This window comes from Vulpes vulpes, chromosome 9, assembly GCF_048418805.1.
Source record: "Vulpes vulpes isolate BD-2025 chromosome 9, VulVul3, whole genome shotgun sequence".
Taxonomy (NCBI): domain Eukaryota; kingdom Metazoa; phylum Chordata; class Mammalia; order Carnivora; family Canidae; genus Vulpes; species Vulpes vulpes.
Genome location: NC_132788.1, coordinates 70,062,325 through 70,082,121, shown reverse-complemented (window position 1 = coordinate 70,082,121; position 19,797 = coordinate 70,062,325). Strand labels below are relative to the sequence as shown.

The 19,797-nt window shown below is 36.5% G+C and overlaps 1 protein-coding gene and 1 pseudogene across 23 annotated transcripts in view; one reads left to right on the top strand and one right to left on the bottom strand.

Moving 5' to 3' along the window:
* The window catches only part of CHL1 (cell adhesion molecule L1 like), a 315,215-nt gene that overhangs the window by 157,772 nt on the left and 137,646 nt on the right, over positions 1-19,797 (top strand). For all 23 annotated transcript variants that reach the window (XM_072720400.1, XM_072720410.1, XM_072720412.1 and 20 more), the window contains one exon: positions 10,420-10,499. The gene's annotated coding sequence lies outside the window, so the exon portion shown is untranslated. The remainder of the gene's footprint in view (positions 1-10,419; positions 10,500-19,797) is intronic.
* Positions 3,117-3,788, bottom strand: LOC112913310 (V-type proton ATPase subunit E 1 pseudogene; annotated as a pseudogene).

Here is a 19,797-nt window from a genome sequence, read left to right as displayed (position 1 = left end):
TACTCTCTGTGTCTCTCATGAGTAAATAAATAAAATCTTAAAAAAAAAAAGAAAATACAGTTTTTTGATCTACAAAGTCATCTAATACACAGTCTATTCTAGGTACTTAATTATTTCTCTATTACTGAGCATTTAGATTGTTACCAAAATTTTATTGTTATAAATAAAATGATTTTACATTAATTTTTGAGCATATATCAATATGTTATCTAAACACAAGCAAGTTTTCTATTTTTGCGAAGATTGGCTTAAGCAGAAGAACATAAAATGGTGTGTTAGGTTTTTCAGTAAGGTAAAATGTTTATAATGTTATATAAAGATACACAGTATATGATGTTTACCTATTTATTTTTTTTACCTATTTGTATGTATATGTGCATATGTGAGCTATAACAGTAGCTGAATATTGATATATTAACTGGGGGGAATGCACTTAGTAGTTTTTGACAGATGATTTTTATTTTATTGTATATATGCTATGTGTTTGTGTGTGTATTTACATATACATACATACATATGTGTGTATGTATGTACATAACTTTGTATTTTACTAGATCTCTACAGTGGACATTTATTACTCTTAAAATAAAGAAAAAAAAAGAAAGAAAGGAAACAAAAACATAACCCACAAGTTATCCACCTTAACCAACTGCCATGTCCTTCGGAGCCTTTCCAACATGAAATCATAGGTTAAAAAAAATGAGTTTCTCATGGCTGGCATGTAAAACCACTTGAAAATTATCTGTATCCTAAAGTTCACTATGGTGTGAGACCCTAAATAACTATCAATACTAAAATACAGACAGTACTGAAAAATACTGGGAATGTGGATAGAGTACTAAAACTTAGTTTTCTTTTGAGGGAGAGTATAGCCCTAGGTGTGCTTTGGGGATGATGAGGGGGAGGCAGAGATTCTGAGGCCCATAGGCCAATGGAGCAAGAACAGTGGGGGCCGATCAGGGGTTGAAAGCTGTTTGAGTAAATACTCTGACCAAAGCAACAGGTGGAATGGCTCAAGCAGGAAATTGGGAATATCCTGGGATTGGATTTGTTTAGACAAGTTCCTATTCAGGGACATAGGGCTCTCCATTCATGGGTGTGCCTTGACCACAGTGCCGGACTCCAGAGCAGTCAAGTAATGAATACTTTGAGTGAATGAACAAAGATGCCCTTGTATGATGCTTTTGGAAAGTCCTAATAATAGCGATATTGACTTGTTTTCATACTTAAATGTGCCTGAAAGACTTTCAGGCTAGTTTTCATATATACTTTAGTATGACTTTTAATGACTTGGAATTTCATTCTTTAGTCATGACTGAAAATATATGTGCTCACTAGGCTTGCAGCCCTAAAGAACAACAGTCTGGTTTGAAAATGTTCTTATGGCTATGACAATACCTTTGGTAGTATTTGAGACTATCATGATTATAAGGCTGTATCCTGGAGAGATGGTTTTGTAATTATGTAAATTCTTTGTGCTTCAGTTGCCTTATCTTTAAAATGAGGAACTTAAAAGCAAAAAGTGAAGTGCCTGTCTCATAGGGTTGTAAGGATAAAATGAATTCATATAATACAAAACAGAACAGTGTGTGACATACAGCAAGCCCCACATAAATTATCCCATTATCATTACTGAATAAGCCTGACCTTGGTATTAACTTGACCACAACCACCTGACTTGATCAGTCTTTAGTCAAAGGAGCTTTGCTTTTCTTATATAGGAGATTATTATCCCATACATTTTGGATCATATACAAAAGCAAAGTGCTCCTCCGTCAATTGTGTTCAGAATTGCAGATTTGTTAGTGACATTTGTGCTTCCTAGGGAGACAATGTACAATTGTAGTAGAAAGTAATATAAAATCAGAGCTAGATCCTGTTTGAGATCCAAAAGATTATTTAATTTATTCTTAACATAAAATATTGACATTTTTGCTTATTACTTTCAAAACCATTTCAAACATGATTTCATTTGATATAGTATAATTGACAGGATTGAGAAAATAAACAATGCCTCTCCTCAGCATACAGCAAGATGACAAACAGGGAATGGGTAAGGTCCATAAAAGGCACTTCGGCCTCTGATATATAGGACTTTTAAGTTGTATGATTGGGAAAAATAGCAGCTTCTTCCTTGGTGTCATGGAGGTCTAATCCAAGCTTTGTAATTTGGCTAGGTAATGTGGTTGAATCTTGGATTCCAGGATGGTTCCGCTACCTTTGTGTTCATGGTTGGAAGACAACAGGTGGTGCCATGAGGGTCCTGTGCCTTGTAAATGTGGCATGTGACCTCAGTTCCTGCTCTACCACCCTGGTATTCTGATACTGCCTTAAATTCTTTATGAGGAAGCTTCTTCTCTGAGAGGGATTCTTGTAGGGGATCCTTTTTTTTTTTTTCCTACGTAAACCTTTTGTTTTATTAATTTTTTAAAATATTTTATTTATTTATTTATTCATGAGAGACACAGAGACAGGCAGAGACACAGGCAGAGGGAGAAACAGGCTCCACGCAGGGAGCCCGACGTGGGACTCGATCCCGAGACTCTGGGATCACATCCTGAGCAGAAGCCAGGTGCTAAACCTCTGAGCCACCAAGGGATCCCCAAACCTTTTGTTTTAATAAATAAGACATATGCATGGCTTAGGTTTTAAATCACATTTACAAATGAGGCCCAAACAGGTTAGCGGTGAAGCGACTACTGCCAGGAGGAATGCACGGCCCCCATGCACTTTAAGCCTAAGAGCAGAGAACACCGTACACATCACCTCTAGGCTCCAGAACTGGAAGCAGAGGACTGGAGGAAGAGCGGAGACTTGGCGAAGCTCCTGTGACCACCACCTGATACCCTCACCTTCACGCTACAGAAGCCAATGAAAGTTGTGCTACTTTTAGCACAGGAAAGCTAAGAAAGAGCTTTCCTAATTATATGAAGTGAAACTTTCTCTCATTGTTAACAATTAGGATAAGGGCATTAGCTACACAGAGTATCCACTGACAAATACAGACAATGAGAACGGCGAAGAGGAAGCCACACAGATATCTCGTTTCTTCAAATATCAGAAACTTCCAAGCCACAGCAGGAGAGCAGTGGACGACCTCTACTTCTCCCAAAGGTTTAGTCTAAAAACTTCCTGTTGGCATTTGCACCGAATAAGGCTTCCTGTACTTCTGGATCATCTGCTGGGCTATGAGGTCCAGCCGACTTTCTAGAGCATTGGAAACCTTTATTTTATGATCCTCATTATAGATCTCCACTCCACCAGCTCTTTCCTCAGGCAGGTAGGATTCCTGATCAATTTGGACATCAACATCTTTTTTTGGTGGCAGTTTTGTACACAGGAATCGCTTTTGGCACTGCAGCCTTTACCAGAGGGAAATCCTGTTTCCTGCAACAATCATTCGGGGCTCCAGCAGTTGGTACAAACCCTGGAGGACCAGTCCATCCAGCAGCACTTGGTACCTGGCTGTATCTTTTACCACATTGCTGAGTCTCTGTTTTGCTTCATTTAGTAGGTCTATAATAAGGTCATCTCTTGCTCTGAGGACTTTGAGCCTTGCTTGATTCATCGAATTAGACATCTGAAGTTTCTTCTGCTGCTCAATTTGCTTTTCCTAATTAGTATTCCATAATCTTCAGTCTTTGAGTTTGCACAAGATGACCTTTCTCAATGTTGAACCCTTCCTCTGCCTTCGCATCTATTTCCTCTGCTTTCTCGTTGGCTTCTTGTTCAATAAAAGCCATCGTATGCTTAATCTGCTTCTGCACATCAGCATCATTGAGGGCCATGGCCAAAGCTGTGCTAGGCCAGAAGGCCACTGGCTCGAGCTTAGCCTGGAAGGCGGCGGTGGGGAAAGCAGGAAAAGAAAATCCTGTGGGGGTTTTGGCTTCCTTTGGTTTATCTTGTAGGGTATCCTGTAGGGTATCAGTCATGTTGATCCTTACCTCTCAGATAGCAACAGAATAAATCCTGGCCACATTTGATTGCAGAGAAAACGAGGAGTTGCATAATTTCCCCCAAGGTGACACAGCCAGGAAGTAGCAGAGCTCATTCATTTAAATAATTATTGACTACCTGCTGTGTGCTACATGCTGGACTGGCTCAAAACCCCAAAGTTCCTGAGTGTAATTGATAGCATTGGTCAGATCCAGGTCATTGTAGGTCAGCCATCCATAGAGTAGGGAAGGGTTCTTGACAGGTGTATTAGTTCTTCACAATATTCTCAAATAGTAGAGTCTCAAATACTCTGAAAGTAGGATATAAACCCTGTTTTCTGTTTATAAACTTTGAGTGTGCTTGCCAAAAATAGGTCACGATGTTTCTGGAAGCTAGGCTTAGTAATAGAATTCTATTGTATATGATTTACTCTCAATTTATTTCTGAGGAATCTCTCCTCTTTTAAGTTACAAAAGTCCAAGATTATAGAAAACATAACTATAGTCACCTCTCGTGTATCCTTCAAGATTTTATTCATTTTGATCTATCTGTTCTGTGTATTTATCTTTAGTATAGATTTCTAATCATTTAATCTTGTATAAAAATTTGTGATGCCAGCCTTTCGAATATTTTGTCATTTTCTTTCTCTCTTCAGCTCCATTATTAGAGCAACTTTTTCCTGTAATCATACACTTTTTAAATTTATTTATTTATTTATTTATTTATTTATTTATTTATTTATTTGAAAGAGAGAGAATATGCATGTAACACACATCTGCTGGGAAGAGGGAGAGTGAGAGAGAGAATCTCAAGCAGAGTCCCTGCAGAGCATGGAGCCCAACACAGGGCTCCATCCCAGGACCCTGAGACCCTGACCTGATCCAAAATCAAGAGTTGGCTGCTTAACCAACTGAGCCACCCAGGCACCCCTCTCCTGTAATTATAAACTTCTAAGGCAAAAAGAAATTATAAAAAAAACAATTATTAGAATTTTCATATTGTAAATGAGGCTCCTGAGACCAAAACTGGTTAAGAAACTTGCTGTTAATAAGCAAAATTAATGATAGAGCTAGCAATAAAATTCAGATGGTCTTCTGACTTGCCCTGGAATATTCTTTCTAAATTTCTCCACATGACGCTATTAGGCTCCTTTCAACAGTTGGTTGTATGACTTTTAAAAATAGTAGGAGATTGAGAAAAGGACTACATGGTAGTTATTTCTCTAACTCAAGGTATATTATATGAATGATGGAATAAAGAAGTCTGGCTAGTGTACGTCAAGCTATGGGCTTCCAGTTACATGGACAGGTTCACATCATGGCTGTGCCACTCATTCTCATTGTGATCTTGTACAGGCACCTAAATCTATTTGAATTCTTTGCATCTTTTATAAAATTAGGGTCAGTAGTACCTTAATTAGAGGGCACTTGTGAATAACAGATAAATTGTTTAGTGCAACATGCAGCACAAATTATGTCTTCAATTAATGTTAGAAGAAAAATCATATATGACCTTTAGTAGGGGGTCAGCAATTGTTTTTGAGTAAACACATACTGAAACTAGTGATCAGAAATAGAGAGTATTTTCTTCAGAGTATTCTTTCAAATACATTAAAAGGAACAAATTCAGTATTTTCCCAAAATTTTTATTTAAATTCTAGTTAACATGTAGTGCAAAATTCAACATTTTCATATTGCTTATATAAGGTTTTGCTTATAAATAATTTCCCAAAGCAACTTTTGCTATTGATCATAGTTTTCCCAATAGTCATTTTATTGTGCATCATTTTATGTTAAGCATATTGAAGAATTTCTATTGTGTGCTCATTTTTATTGTGGTACCAGCTTGTATTCTAGGGAATATTATATGCATCATATATCATTTTCTTTTTAAAAGATACTATATTCATTCAAAAAAATTGAATTGAGCATCCTGTACATATTTTGAGTGTAAAGACTTCAGTAATTTGAATCAAGAACTCATTCCTGCCAGGCAAATGCTAGTTGATGACAGAAAGAGAGATATTTTCTCTCCCATTTTTTAAAGAGTATTGACCCAAATATTGGCAGAAAGCTGAGGTGCTCTCATTCTGTTTTTAAAATCACTAAAAAATCTCTACTGTTTGAAGATTCATTGAGATTAGGTACATTTTTAAAATAAAATAAAACAAAAACAAAAAAATAGCCACTCTTGATTCCAAATACATATACTTCACATAGACAGACATACACACAACACAAACATATCAAATAGGTATTTTCACTCAATGCGCATTTATTAAGCAACCAGTATTTGACATTTTGACAGCCACTGTGCTTGAGTCCCAGGGATGGAAAAAGATTTTTTTTTTCTTGGCCTTAAGGAACTTACAAGCTTGCAAAAGAACATTATTAAAGGAATCATTTCCTGTCTTGTGAGAATAAGACATATAACTGCTCACACATGCAGCTTATATAGCAGTTGTCAAGTTTCCTACGTCACCATTGGGGTGATGTGGTTTCATCCTCTTGGCTGAGTTTGAGTGATGGTCTGATCAAGTAAGTGCTCTTCCTGGCCTTGTTGACTGCTTCTGGTTGGTAATGTTGATGGATCTGTGCTGCCCCTCCGGTTACTGAACACCTTCTAGATCCTGATCCTGAACTAAGCATTTTATACGTGTTACTCCTTATCCTTCAAACCTATCCTGCAAGGTAGATACCATTATCCCTTATTTACCAATGACACTGTGACATATTATCTCTAAATAATTCTTATGCAGCCAAGTTTTCCTCCAGGATTGGAAAAGGTCACTACTTCCTTTGCTAAGCACCTACTGAAGTCATAGGTTTGCTTTTAGGGGCCACATTGTGTGAAAAATATTATTTTCAAATGCTAAATAACCTGAGCATAAGATGTCTGTATTAGGAAGGCCTGAGGACCTGAGTTTACCTGATTCTGAACAGCTGCTGTAGGTGTGCTGTACATTGAGTGGACAAGTCTCATACGCCTTTAATACCTCTTGCTTTTGAGCAAGTTCCGTTTCTCCCTCTAGTGTGCTTTCTCTCTCCTTCTGTGTTTTGTTTCCTTAAGTGAGTCTAGTTTCATTCAATATACCTACACTACGTATTTATGTTTTTTTCACTCATGATTCTTTCTTCACCCAGCAAAAAAGCAAACAACCAACAAGGACCCAAAGGCCCATTTTGCTTTAATGTACTTCAAAATTCTTTAGATTTTCCTGTTAGTATTCCTATTATTCCTCCCTTTGCATTTGGTAGGTATATTTATTCAGATCTCTTAAGTAAAGGAGACTTGGGGACTTTGGAAGAAGAAACAACTACACACTAAGAATAGAAAATAAGATATTGGTATCTGTATCAATGATGGTGGGAGAAAGGGTAAAGGCTTATAGATTAAATAATTCAAAGGATTATATATCCTGATAAATACCATAGAAGTAAAATGAGAAAGACATTTTCTTGGACTACTGTATTCTTGTGTGTGTGTGCATACCCTTATCATTAAAAATGTTTGAGCCTGTATCTCCAATGTGTGTGTGTGTGTGTGTGTGTGTATACATATATATATATATATATATCCCAATTGTATAGATACATAGTATGCTAAATATTACTATAAGAAAACAGAAAACAAGAATTAGAATAAGATTATTTTAAAATAATGTGTATACACATATGTATATATAGATATTTTGATATCAACATAAAAGTTTTAGTATATATTATAATTTCAAATATATGTATAATTGTTGCATTCTAAAAGATTGTCCATGTAGCCCATTTTAGAGATCATACCTACAACATGAAGTAATGAAAAACCTAATAATAAGTAATCCTTTATATATACACCAATGCCATGCACACACACACACACACACACACACAGTTGCAAAGAACTGGATTAGTTGCAAAGAACTTATATCCATGATTAATGGTAATGCTTTCTCAACCAAAGTTGAATGAAGCAGATGAGAGCTCAGCAGGCATATGCTGCTGCTGTGAGCATACAAATAAGTTTGATCAGTAGCTACAGTCTTCATGCCTAATGCCAAACAGTCTTGAAAATGCTAAGCAAGAGTGTGGATAATTCAGCATGGGCACTGGTCCCTGTTGTCATGGATGTTATTGACAGTGTTAAGATGGGAGCCACTAGAAAGAGCCACCTGTGGTAGGTATATGACATGGATGGGTTTTGGAGAGATGTCTCAGAGAGATTTAATATTGGAACTATCAAAATCACTGACTATAGAATGTACCTGACTTGTGACATTCTTTGTCACTGGGATAAATAGAGGACATCTTTTTTTTTTTAAAGATTTTATTTATTCATGAGAAACACAGAGAGAGAGAGAGACAGAGACGTAGAGGGAGAAGCAGGCTCCTTGCAGGGAGCCCGATGTGGGAATCAATCCCCTGACCCAGAATCTCACCCTGAGCTGAAGGCAGTTGCTCAACCACTGAGCCACCCAGGCATCCCAATAGAGGATATCCTATATCACATCATTTAAGTTTAGCTTCAGTCATCAGGGCAGGACATCAGCAGATCCCATTTGTATCAACATGCAAATATTTCATTTCTTCTTGTCCCTGTTGAATGACTGTTGTAACACATTGAATATGCTGGACACACAAAATGATGGAAATTTTCTGTGCTCCTCCAGTTTGGTCAATCTCTTCTATTAGCCTGTAGAACTCAATAAACACAGAAATACTCTAGCAATGTGTACCATGGATCCACTGATTGGGAGCCATATTAAATGTTTTATGCATTGTTAGTCTTCCATAAACAATCCTGTGTGTTATAATAATACAGAATAATAATGGTATCAAAAGTAGGCCTAAAGGGTTTGAAATGAGGCCACTAAACAAAAAGTATATTGGGCACAGTCTGTGCAGTGTGTCACTTGGTCAATTGGACAGCAGTAGGGACTATTTTTATATATGCCAGGGTAAAATTTGTTCTTCAGTGTATTGGTGTGAAGTTCTCTGGAAGGCATTGCAATCTGTTTATAACTTTTTGGCAACAGCTTTTGGAATAAGGCCAAAGATACTGTCAAATAATGCAAAGAAACGGAAATGAATTGCTTGAATATTTTAACCATTCTTCTCTTTCCTAGGGCCAAAAAATATTGTAGTTTTCTAACTATCTTTAATTAGTAATGTCTACGAGAATGAGTTAGACTTACTAGATGGAATTTAGCTCATCTGAATTATGCTCATGAAGTTATGACAACTGGTATGCAAAACCAGTTCTTTGACTTTTTTTGACTATCCTTATGCTCAACAGAAAATCTTAGCTCTTCAAAGGTGTACTTATGGGACAGCATCTGAAAAAAAAAGGCTTATAAGCAATCTTTGAGGGATTGGGAGCCAATCCTCAAATTATCCAGGAATTAACAGTAAAAGGATTATGTATATTGGTTGAAATTCCTTTTCTTTCTTTCTTTCTTTCTTTCTTTCTTTCTTTCTTTCTTTCTTTCTTTCTTTCTTTCTCTTTCTTTCTTTCTTCTTTCTTTCTTTCTTTCTTTCTCTCTTTTTCTTTCTTCTTTCTTTTTTTCTTTCTTTCTTTCTTTCTTTCTTTTTCTTCTTTCTTTCTTTCTCTTTTTCTTTCTTCTTTCTTTCTTTCTTTCTTTCTTTCTTTCTTTCTTTCTTTCTTTCTTTTTTCTTTCTTTCTTTCTTTTCTCCTTTCTTTTCTTTTTAAGAGGGGAGCCTTGGAAGTAGAGCTAGGTGAGAGCTAGTCTCTTGAATTGAAGGCTTATGTTAACTGTGTAATTCATAGATTTCTGGTCTTAGAGAGTGCTTCCTGAGAGAGCTCTCATCAGTTCGGTCTATACTGTTTTATGTTGTTGATACATTGGTCACAGCCTCAGACAAAAGCAAGTGGATATTGTAAAGAACAGTTCACGGAGGACTGCCAAGTAGAAATTCCTACAAACTGTGGTCTGTTGCAAAATACTTGGATTTGTGAGAGAAGACATGTCAATAATTTTTTTCAATGAGAAGTATAATTATGTGGCTGTTTTCTGTGAGTCTGCCTTCTCTGCTTCATTTATTCATAGATAGGAATCTATAGGGTATTTTCTATAGTAACAGAACAGTGTTATGATTTAGGAATTTGGGGATTTTGGGAGGAGAGTGGGGAGAAAGAAAAATTAAACCCATATTTTTTAACAGGGAAAAGATAAACATGAATTTAAAAGTGTTTTTAAATTTTTTAAGATTTATTTTAGAAAGATAGAAAGCGTGCATGTGTGCAAGTGGGAGGCAGCAGGGGAGGAGAGGGAGGAGGAGAGAGAGGATCCTCAGCTGACTCCCAGCTGAGCATGGAACCCTATGCAGGGCTCACTCTCACAACCCTGAGATCATGACCTGAGCCAAAATTAAGAGTCAGCCACTTAACTGACTGAGCCACCCAGGTACCCCTAAAAGTGTTTTGTTAGATGAAAATTGTCTCCATAACTATAACTTTCTAATCTCTCTCCAGGTGCTGTAAACTACAAACAATGATCCCATCTTAATACTGCAGACGTACCGTAGTAGAACTAAGAGGAACTTAACTTACTGGTAAGAATATTTTTCTTAATTATTTGCCTTATGCATTTTTGAAAGCATTTAATCATTGCAATGCATGGTAGAAGAGTGTAGCCAGAGGGAGTGACACAAAGAATAGACCAGATATATGACATGTAAAGATGGTGGTGGTTGTTAAGTTTCATTAAAATGCTGGCTTATTTTTGAAAGGACAAAATTCTTAACTAAAAAATACTTTTCTGTTAGCTGACCTTTTGGCATATTTGAAGGTTGCATCCTGGTATTTATCCAAACATCATTTTTTATAGAATATGAATTTCAACATTGGGATCTGAGAAGGTTGGCTTCTTAAGAGTTTTAGTGAGAAAACCTGTGTTTTCACTGGTCAAACAGAGCTCACCCCTTTATGGTCTGAAGGGCTTTCAGCTTCAGTAACTGTCCCTTGGATTTGGATCAATGTGAAATCTGACCTGAATCCTCCTTTGGAGTTTTTTCAAATTCTTTGTGCAGTACCAGGCTGAATAGTAAGTAATTTCAAAGAGCTTGGAAGAGTGAGAAAAATCCACTTTCCAGGGCCAGACACACAGTGATGTGGTTATGGGGAAGCTATTTCAGCCCTTTTAAACCTCTATTTCCTAGTTCATAAAATTGAAATAATAACAATTGTAATTGCCTATAGATACAGGTTAAGTTGGATAATTTTGATAACACTTATTAGCACTGCGATTAGTCCATAGCATTGTTTGGTAAATGTTAACAATTAATATCATTATTAGTTTTTATTTTTATTTTTTTAAAGATTTTATTTATTTATTCATAGACACACACAGAGAGAGGCAGAGACACAGGGAGAGGTAGAAGCAGGCTCCATGCAGGGAGCCCGATGTGGGACTTGATCCCGGGTCTCCAGGATCACACCCTAGGCTGCAGGCAGCACCAAACCGCTGCACCACCGGGGCTGCCCTCATTATTAGTTTTTAAAGACAAAGTGATTCAAGGAAAAAGTGGTATCTTTTCCCCAGTTATTGGGGGAAAGGACTCAGAATCAAGGTGTTTCATCCCTTTCCACTTATTTTCAACTGCTTCTTTATTATTTTATAGCTACTAAGATCCTTGTTTATAACCAGCATATAGAAAGATTCTGCATACACCAGATAGTATCTTAGTTCTTCAGGAGTACATAGTTTGTTCGTAATGAAATGTGCTCTTGAGAAACTAACAATATTATTTTTTATTGTCTCTGAGAATAAGTGAGGAAATTGTATGTATGTGTGTTTTGAATAAATTTGGTCTCTTTGTCTCATGTACTGGAGTGGCTTTGTTCCTTCACCATATTTAGATTCTTCCTTTGGAGCTGGCTTCAAGAGGGCTATCCTGCACAGGGTTTCCAATTCTGTTTACAGGTCTACTGGATGATTAAAAAGCATCTGTGACATACACTCATATTCTTGGAGAAAACCCTTCCTGAAATCTAATTAATCAAATCCTTTGATGATTACTGGTAATGAGGGGTACGTTTATTGTGTTAAAACACTGTATGATCTCATCCTAAATAAATTTCTAATTTATAAGAAACCTTATGTAAATCCTTTCAGAAATTAAAGGATGAAATACAATGTCCAGGGTATTAAATTTTTAGAAAGTTGTTATCACACTACCATGGGAAACCTTAATTGTGGTTGTATCATGATGATGTCTTAATAATTGTGTCTTTTGACATCCTGAAAATGGTTGGCAGCCTGCAAAACAACTATTCATTAAAAACAATTCACCCTTCCCTCTATTTTATTGAAATATGTTCATTTCCTTGTTTTCCTTGATGAATGATCACATTATTATTTAGTTCTACAAAATCAGTGCTCTTGCCATCAGTTTTCATTGTAGTGCTTGAGAAATTTAGCTTTCTCTTCCAGGAAGTATTTATGAAATCATAGTCCTTGTACATGTCTTCTCTCGCCCTGCACAGACATTCAAGTATCAAAAGTATCAATTTTCTTTTGAAAATTTGTTTTTGGAGTCCCTCCCCTTCCAGAGACCCTCTCAAAAATTAAAAAAAAAAAGGAGTGAAATGATTTCCAAGGCCCTGATTAGACTATAATATATGAGTTCTAATTTTGCTCTTTATGCTGTTTTCTAACACCCAGATTAATCTGAACCGGTTCACAGCCCAATCTGTGTTTAAGTATTAGAAATTTTATGAGCTTGAGTTTGTACATAGCAGATTAAGTCCACCTTTACATTTCAATTGTTATCATATCTATGTATAATTTATCTAAAGATGATATTATCCATACATCTTAACAGAAGGCTTAAGTAGTTGAATGACAGAGACTATATTTTTGCAGTAGAAGGTCACATAAAATATATGGCCTTTGTTAAATATGGTGTGTCATCTTGGGTCACCTGCTGAGACTGGTTGATGGTACTTATCTCTACACACTGCTCCTCCTACTGATTTATGGGCTCAGGTGGGTCCTATTATATCAAAGACTAGGCTGCATGCCCTGGGAAGTAAGGGAGAGTAGTATTTTAATTTAAGTCCTAGCAAAGTGCTATTATGTGAGAGAAGATTAGAGCTGCCTCCTCTTGCTGGCCTGTGAAGTTTTCATAAAGGTGTTGATTATTTTCCAGTGACATCCAGATCCACTGTCAGAGACCACTCACATGTTCAGTTATGTCAGGGCTTGGCTCCTATACTCTGTAGAGGACAAGATATAATGACCTTTTGTTTTTGAAATGTTCTCAGTGCAATGTGCCATATACACTGCATATGATGGTGAATTTTTTGTGTCAGCTTAACGAGGGCTAAGGGATGCCCAGACAGCTGGTAAAATATTATTTCTGGGTGTGTCTGTGAATCTGTTTCCAGAAGACATTAGCATTTGAATTGGTAGATTGAATAGAGAAGATCTCCCTCACCAATTTCTGTGGGCATCATCCAATTCATTGAGGGACCTGAATAGAACAAAAAAGCAGAAGTGTGGATCTATTTGTTCTGTATTTGAGCTGGGATACCCATATTCTGTCCAATATTGGTTCCCAAGCCTTTGGAATCATACTGAATTGCACCACTGGTTTTGCTGGTTCTCCGGATTGTAGACAGCAGATCATGGGATTTTTCAGCTTTCATAATATCATATGAGCCAACTCCTACAATAAATCTTTTTATATTTATCTGTATATCCTGTTCATTGTGTTTCTCTGGAAATCCTATTACCCTGCACAAGTGCAGCTTACTTGGCTGATCCTACCTCTTTCTTGTTTTGTGTTTATATGCCCTCAACTCAATTGCAATTAATTGTTCACATATCTGTCTTATGAATATGTCTTTGAGGACAATGCCCAGTTCAAATACATATTTTTACTGTCAATCCTGAGTGTAGAACCTAGCACACACTAGATGCTTTATAAAGATGGGGGCAGAAAGAAAAAAGAATGAAGGGAGGGGAACATTATCCTGAGAGATCACTCCTTGGAAACTTTCTATGCTAAATTCCAGGGTTGTTTTTCTAGGTTCTATAATCTAGACAATCTTCTTAGGAGTTTCTAGTCTCAAACTTGGTTTCATTTTTTTTAAAAGATTTTATTTATTTATTTGAGGAAGAAAGAGAGAGAGATAATGCACAGAGGGAGAGGGAGAAGCAGACTCCCCACTGAGCAGGGACCCCCCCCCCACCTCACCCCCAGCCCAACACGGGGCTCCATTCCAGGACCCTGGGATAACAACCCAAGCTGAAGGCAGACACCCAACTGACTAAGCCACGTAGGCACCCCTAAACATGATTTCTAATGAATTTTAATTTTCCCTTAACTCTTATCTCTCTGATATTCCTACCTGGTCTGTTATTGGCATATAGCTAATTCACTTCAGGACAAATAGGAAGTAGAAGTAAAAGCAGGGAAATCTCTCTCAAGAAAGCCTAAGTGGTGGGACGCCTGAGTGGCTCAGTTGGTTAAGCATCTAACTCTTGATTTTGGGACGGTCATTATCTGAGGGTCATAAGATCAAGTCCCAGTTTGGGCATCTCAGCATGATTGATCTTATCTCTCCCTCTCCTCCTGCCCCTCCCCCCTGTTTGCACTCTCTCTTAATTAATTAATTAATTAAATCTTAGAAAAAAAAAAAAAAAAGAAAGCCTAAGTGGAAGATAAGTAAAATCAACCTCCTCAGAAAAAGTTCTCTTCTTTTGCATAATTGTTAATTTTTCAGCATCTTTTGAAATGAGATATTCAAAAGTAATAAGATTTCTTTAGATGCTAGAATATTTTGCATAAATAATTTTCATATTTCAAAATGATGATACTAAACAGTATCCTGTTTCTTTTCCTTTATCCCTTTCTTTTCAATGATATAAGCACATCAGAACTAACTCTGTGCCCTTGTCCAGAATTAATCATTCCTATCCATATTTGATGTTTACACCTTTTAAATATTTATGGGTTGTTGTGTTCCTTTATTGTTGTTTACCCACTCTGGGACATTTAAAAGCCTTACATTTCCTCCTTAGCCAAGCACTCCATTCCCTTCATCATTCTCTTGGCTGTTCTTTGGACCACCTCCAATTTGCATACATAATTTTGGTATTGAGGTGCCAAAAATACGTTTGTTTCAACTGGAGTCTTATTGGATTTGCTTTCACTCAAATTATGTACACAAATAAATGTGATCTCCAAGCCATGAAAACTCAGTAAGGACTCCAAAGGGAAGCTAGGATATATAGACATGCTGTTAAAATACTATAGGAAGATTTTAAGTGAATGAGGAAATGGCATCTCAAAATCAAATGATCAGGAATGAGCAGTGTGTGAAAAATTCTGTTTGTAAGTCCAGGTCTGTGTTGTTTTGCAGATTTTTGTTGTAACTGCCCGTCTGTTGTTTTTTAAGACTATAGTAGGGTTAGATTCAGTCTTACAGCCATTTCCTAATTTAAAAAAAATAGTATCTTTTTAAAAATGATTTTATGTATTTATCTGAGAGAGAGAAAGGGAGAGAGCACAAGCCATGGGGCAAGGGTAGAGGGAAAGAGGGAAGCAGGCTCTGCTCCCCACTGAGCAGAGAGACCAATGTGGGGCTCTGATCCTAGGACCCTGCGATCATGACCTGAGCTGAAAGCAGATGCTTAACTATCTGAGCCACCCAGGTGTCCCCATTTCCTAATTTTTTAATTTATTTTTTCTTTCTTGGTAATTTCAGAAGGCAGAGTCCTTTATCAGTAGGAAAACAGTTGCTATTTCATTGCAGAGAGAAGACTGAAGTAAAATAACCATTAAAATATTCAAGGCAAAGAGACACAAACCCCATGTGTGATTTTTTTAAAATAAATGGATACTTTGAATCCTATATTGTTATTTAAAAGGACTTTTCAAGTAGCAATGTGACACACTGCACAAATAAGATATCAATGGAATTATATAGCACAACCAAATAAATGACTTACAGTGAAATCCACTGAGGAGAGGAAATTGTGTTTTCTCAACAAAATGCCATTTTTGCCCTAAGGCATTTCATGTTGGGGGAAAATATCCTGTATAACATTGACACAAATCATAGGCATCTCCCCTAAACAGCATTTTTTATTGAACTGCACACATGTGCAAATATTTGAGGCCTTAGAGAAGAAACAAACCAATGAAATACATCACTGCTATCACCACCTGAAACTAGGGAGGGCGACAGGAGCAGACACATTTCAGAGCCTAGTGATGAAGCAGGGAATTAAGAAGTAAATCAAAGCTTCTGATCAAAGGCTAATTTAGTCTGGCATAAATGATCCTACAGTGGAAGGAAGCCTCATGCACAGAGATCAAAGATTAGTGCCACTACACACGCCACAACATTCTCTGCAAAGGGGCAAGAGAAAGCACGAGAAGGAAGGGGAAAGAAGAAATACATCAAAGCATTCTAAGAATCCTGTGCAGTATAATCTCCCTTTCTCAGTACAGCATGAATTATTTTGAAAAATGAAAATGAATCTGGCTCATTTTTTTATGGTATGTTTGTGTTCTACTTTTTAAATAGTGAGTAGCTGCTACTGTTCCATGTGTAAATTGACAGTGAAAGTAAAATAAATCTTATCAATTGCTTTTCCATTGTCTAATAAAAGATGCTTCATTCATTTGTAGGAATTAGACATTTTTTACAGCATTCATTCATTCAACAATTACTTTTGTTTAACTGTTGAAAGCCAGTTGAGGATACGGTAGCAAACTAAAACAGACACAGTTTTTACTCTCATGAAGCTTACAATCCACTAAGGTAAGCAGATATTAATCAGGTTATTATGCAAACAAATGTAAAATTGTTGCTCTGAGACGTAGAAAGGAGTCAAAGATAGATTTGGCCTATGGTTAGAGAGGGAATCTTTGAAGAATTGGTGTCTGATCAGAGGTAGAAAGTAAACTGGGAAAGAAGGGAAGGTAAGAAGAATGCATTTTGTTAGAGAACTTTGTTAATGTGTTTATCTGGGGGGGCATAGTTTGCTGGTGATGGTGGTGGAGAGTCAGTCCAGCTATAGTGCTGAGAATAGTGCCTAAGTATTGCTGCTTAAAAAAATGGATTTTATTGCCAAAAGAATTTGAGTTCTAGCCCTAATTTGTCAACATCTCAGTTGAATATTTTTGACATATTAGTCAACGTTTCTGAATCTCAGCTGCTGATCATAATCCTTGTCTCAGAATTGTCTTAATAAATGTTAGCTATCATCACCATCATTGTCGTCGTCATCATCATCGTCACCACTACCATTCTTACCTGGGGGATTAGCACAGATTTGTGGTATGATTTTAGGCATATCATTTCATTACTTTGAGTTTCAACTTCATACTTCCATAAAAAGGGGGATGTTGGATTAAATGGTTTAAAGATTCCTTCTTGGTCTAAATATCCAAGATTTCCCATGCAAATCTACAGCTGGAAATTTCAGTCCATATATGGGAAGCTTATAACCTGGCTGGTTAGGAAAATTAGACTTTGTTTAAAAGCAGACTTTAAAAAAAAATTCAATTAACATACAGTGTATTATTAGTTTCAGAGGTAGAGGTCGGTAATTCATCAGTCTTATATAATACACTTAGTGCTCATTACATCACATGCCCTCCTTAATGTCCATCACCTAGTTACCCCATCCCCCTGACACCCCTCAACCCCTAGCAGCTCTCAGTTTGTTTCATATGATTAAGAGTCTCTGATGGTCTCTCTTTCTGATTTCATCTTGTTTTATTTTTCCCTCCCTTCCTCTATGATCTCTATGATATTGTTTTTTTTTTTTTGATTGGAGTTCAATTTGCCAACATTTAGCATAACACCCAGTGCTCATCCCGCCAAATGCCCTCCTCAGTGCCCATCACCCAGTCACCCCAACCCCCCACCCACCTCCCTTTCCATTACCCCTTGTTCATTTCCCAGAGTTAGGTGTCTCTCATGTTTTGTCACCCTCACTGATATTTTCACTCATTTTCTCTCCTTTCCCTTTATTCCCTTTCACTAATTTTTATATTCCCCAAATGAAGGAGACCATATAATGTTTGTCCTTTTCTGATTGACTTATTTCACTTACCATAATACCGTCCAGTTCCATCCACGTTGAAGCAAATGGTGGGTATTTGTCATTTCTAATGGCTGAGTAATATTCGATTGTATACATAGACCACATCTTCTTTATATGATCCAGTTTTGTTTCTTAGATTCCACATGAGTGAATTCATATGATAATCATCTTTCTTTGATTGAATTATTTCACTTAGCATAATACCCTCTAGTTCCATCCACATCATTACAAATGGCAAGATTTTTTTTCTTTTCTTTCTGAAGGCTGAGTAGTATTTTATTATATGTATATAATAAAAATATAATTTATATATAAATATATATATATACCACATCTTTTTTATCTGTTCATCTGTCAGTGGACATCTAGGCTCTTTCCATAGTTTGGCTATTGTGGACATTGCTGCTATGAACATTGGCATGCAGATGCCCCTTCAGATCCCTACATTTGTACCTTTGAGGTAAATACCTAGTAGTGACAATTGCTGAGTCATAGGGTAGCTCTATTTTCAACTTTTTGAGGAACCTCCATACTGTTCTCCAGAGTGGCTGTACCAGCTTGCGTTCCCACAAACAGTGTACAAGGGTTCCCCTTTCTCTGCATCCTTGCCAACATCTGTCATTTCCTGACTTGTTAATTTTAGCCATTCTGAATGGTGTGAGGTGGTATCTTATTGTGGTTTTGATTTGTATTGTGGAAGTAGACTTTGAAAGGAAACACAATCCCACTTTTTAGCAACTTTACTTACATTTCTTTAATACACATTTTAGAAGTTTCTATTATCTTAGATTAAATGTTATAGCACACATTTCTTCTGCTAAAAGGCCTTTAAAGTGTTTCGGTGGGACATTTAATTTCCCATTACGGCTGGTTTCTCAAATCATTCCCTTTGTAATTGTCACATTTTTACAGTCCTATTTAAAATGAATTTAGTTTTCCAACTAAAAATATCAAGCTGAGTTGGAAATTGAAACCCAAGGACTGTAAAATCAAATGATAAAAAATGAGGCTTCAAGCCAAAGTTTTCAACCATCACATCTAGAAAGACCACTAGGAAACTGTTCTTTTTATCTTATTAAATACATAAGAGTACTTCTAAAGTTATTTTGGTCAAATGAAATTTCATAACATTTTTAAATCTAGAAAGGGGAAAATGGTTTATTCTATACCTTGTTAATTATTAAAATCTGTAAATATTCGGCTTGATTGGGGTATCTTCTTGAGTGAAGGCACTAAAATTACAATTCTTTCAGCTCTTTACAAAGTTTACTTTTGACCATATTTTTTTAAATATTTAATTTTTTGTAGCATCACAGATACATATTTTTCCATGTAGTATTTTAAAACTTCATTGCTGTGTTTTGATTGATAAACAGTCTGTTTTCATGTTTATATCTTTACCCTTAAGGGATACATATTAAATGCATTAACCAAGTAGCCCAGATGCTACTGTATCTACATTAGAAGTAAGAGAACTGAGATGTTAACTGACTCAAGGTCAACTACATATTTATTGAATGAGAATTACATTTTCTACCTCCCAACTTTTGGAGTAGTACATACTTCACAGTACCTCACTGATTTTCAAATGTTCTCTAAGACCCTACTCAATTGAATGGAAGCATGCAAAACCCGACATGAATCAGATCTGGTTAAATCGGTCAATCATTATCTGATTGGCCTCAATGATTGTAGCATTAAATAGTATTTCACATTGATTTCCCTTACTATTTTTTCTTACAATATTTCCCATTTAGTCAGCCTCTGTATTGATATGCTTTTCA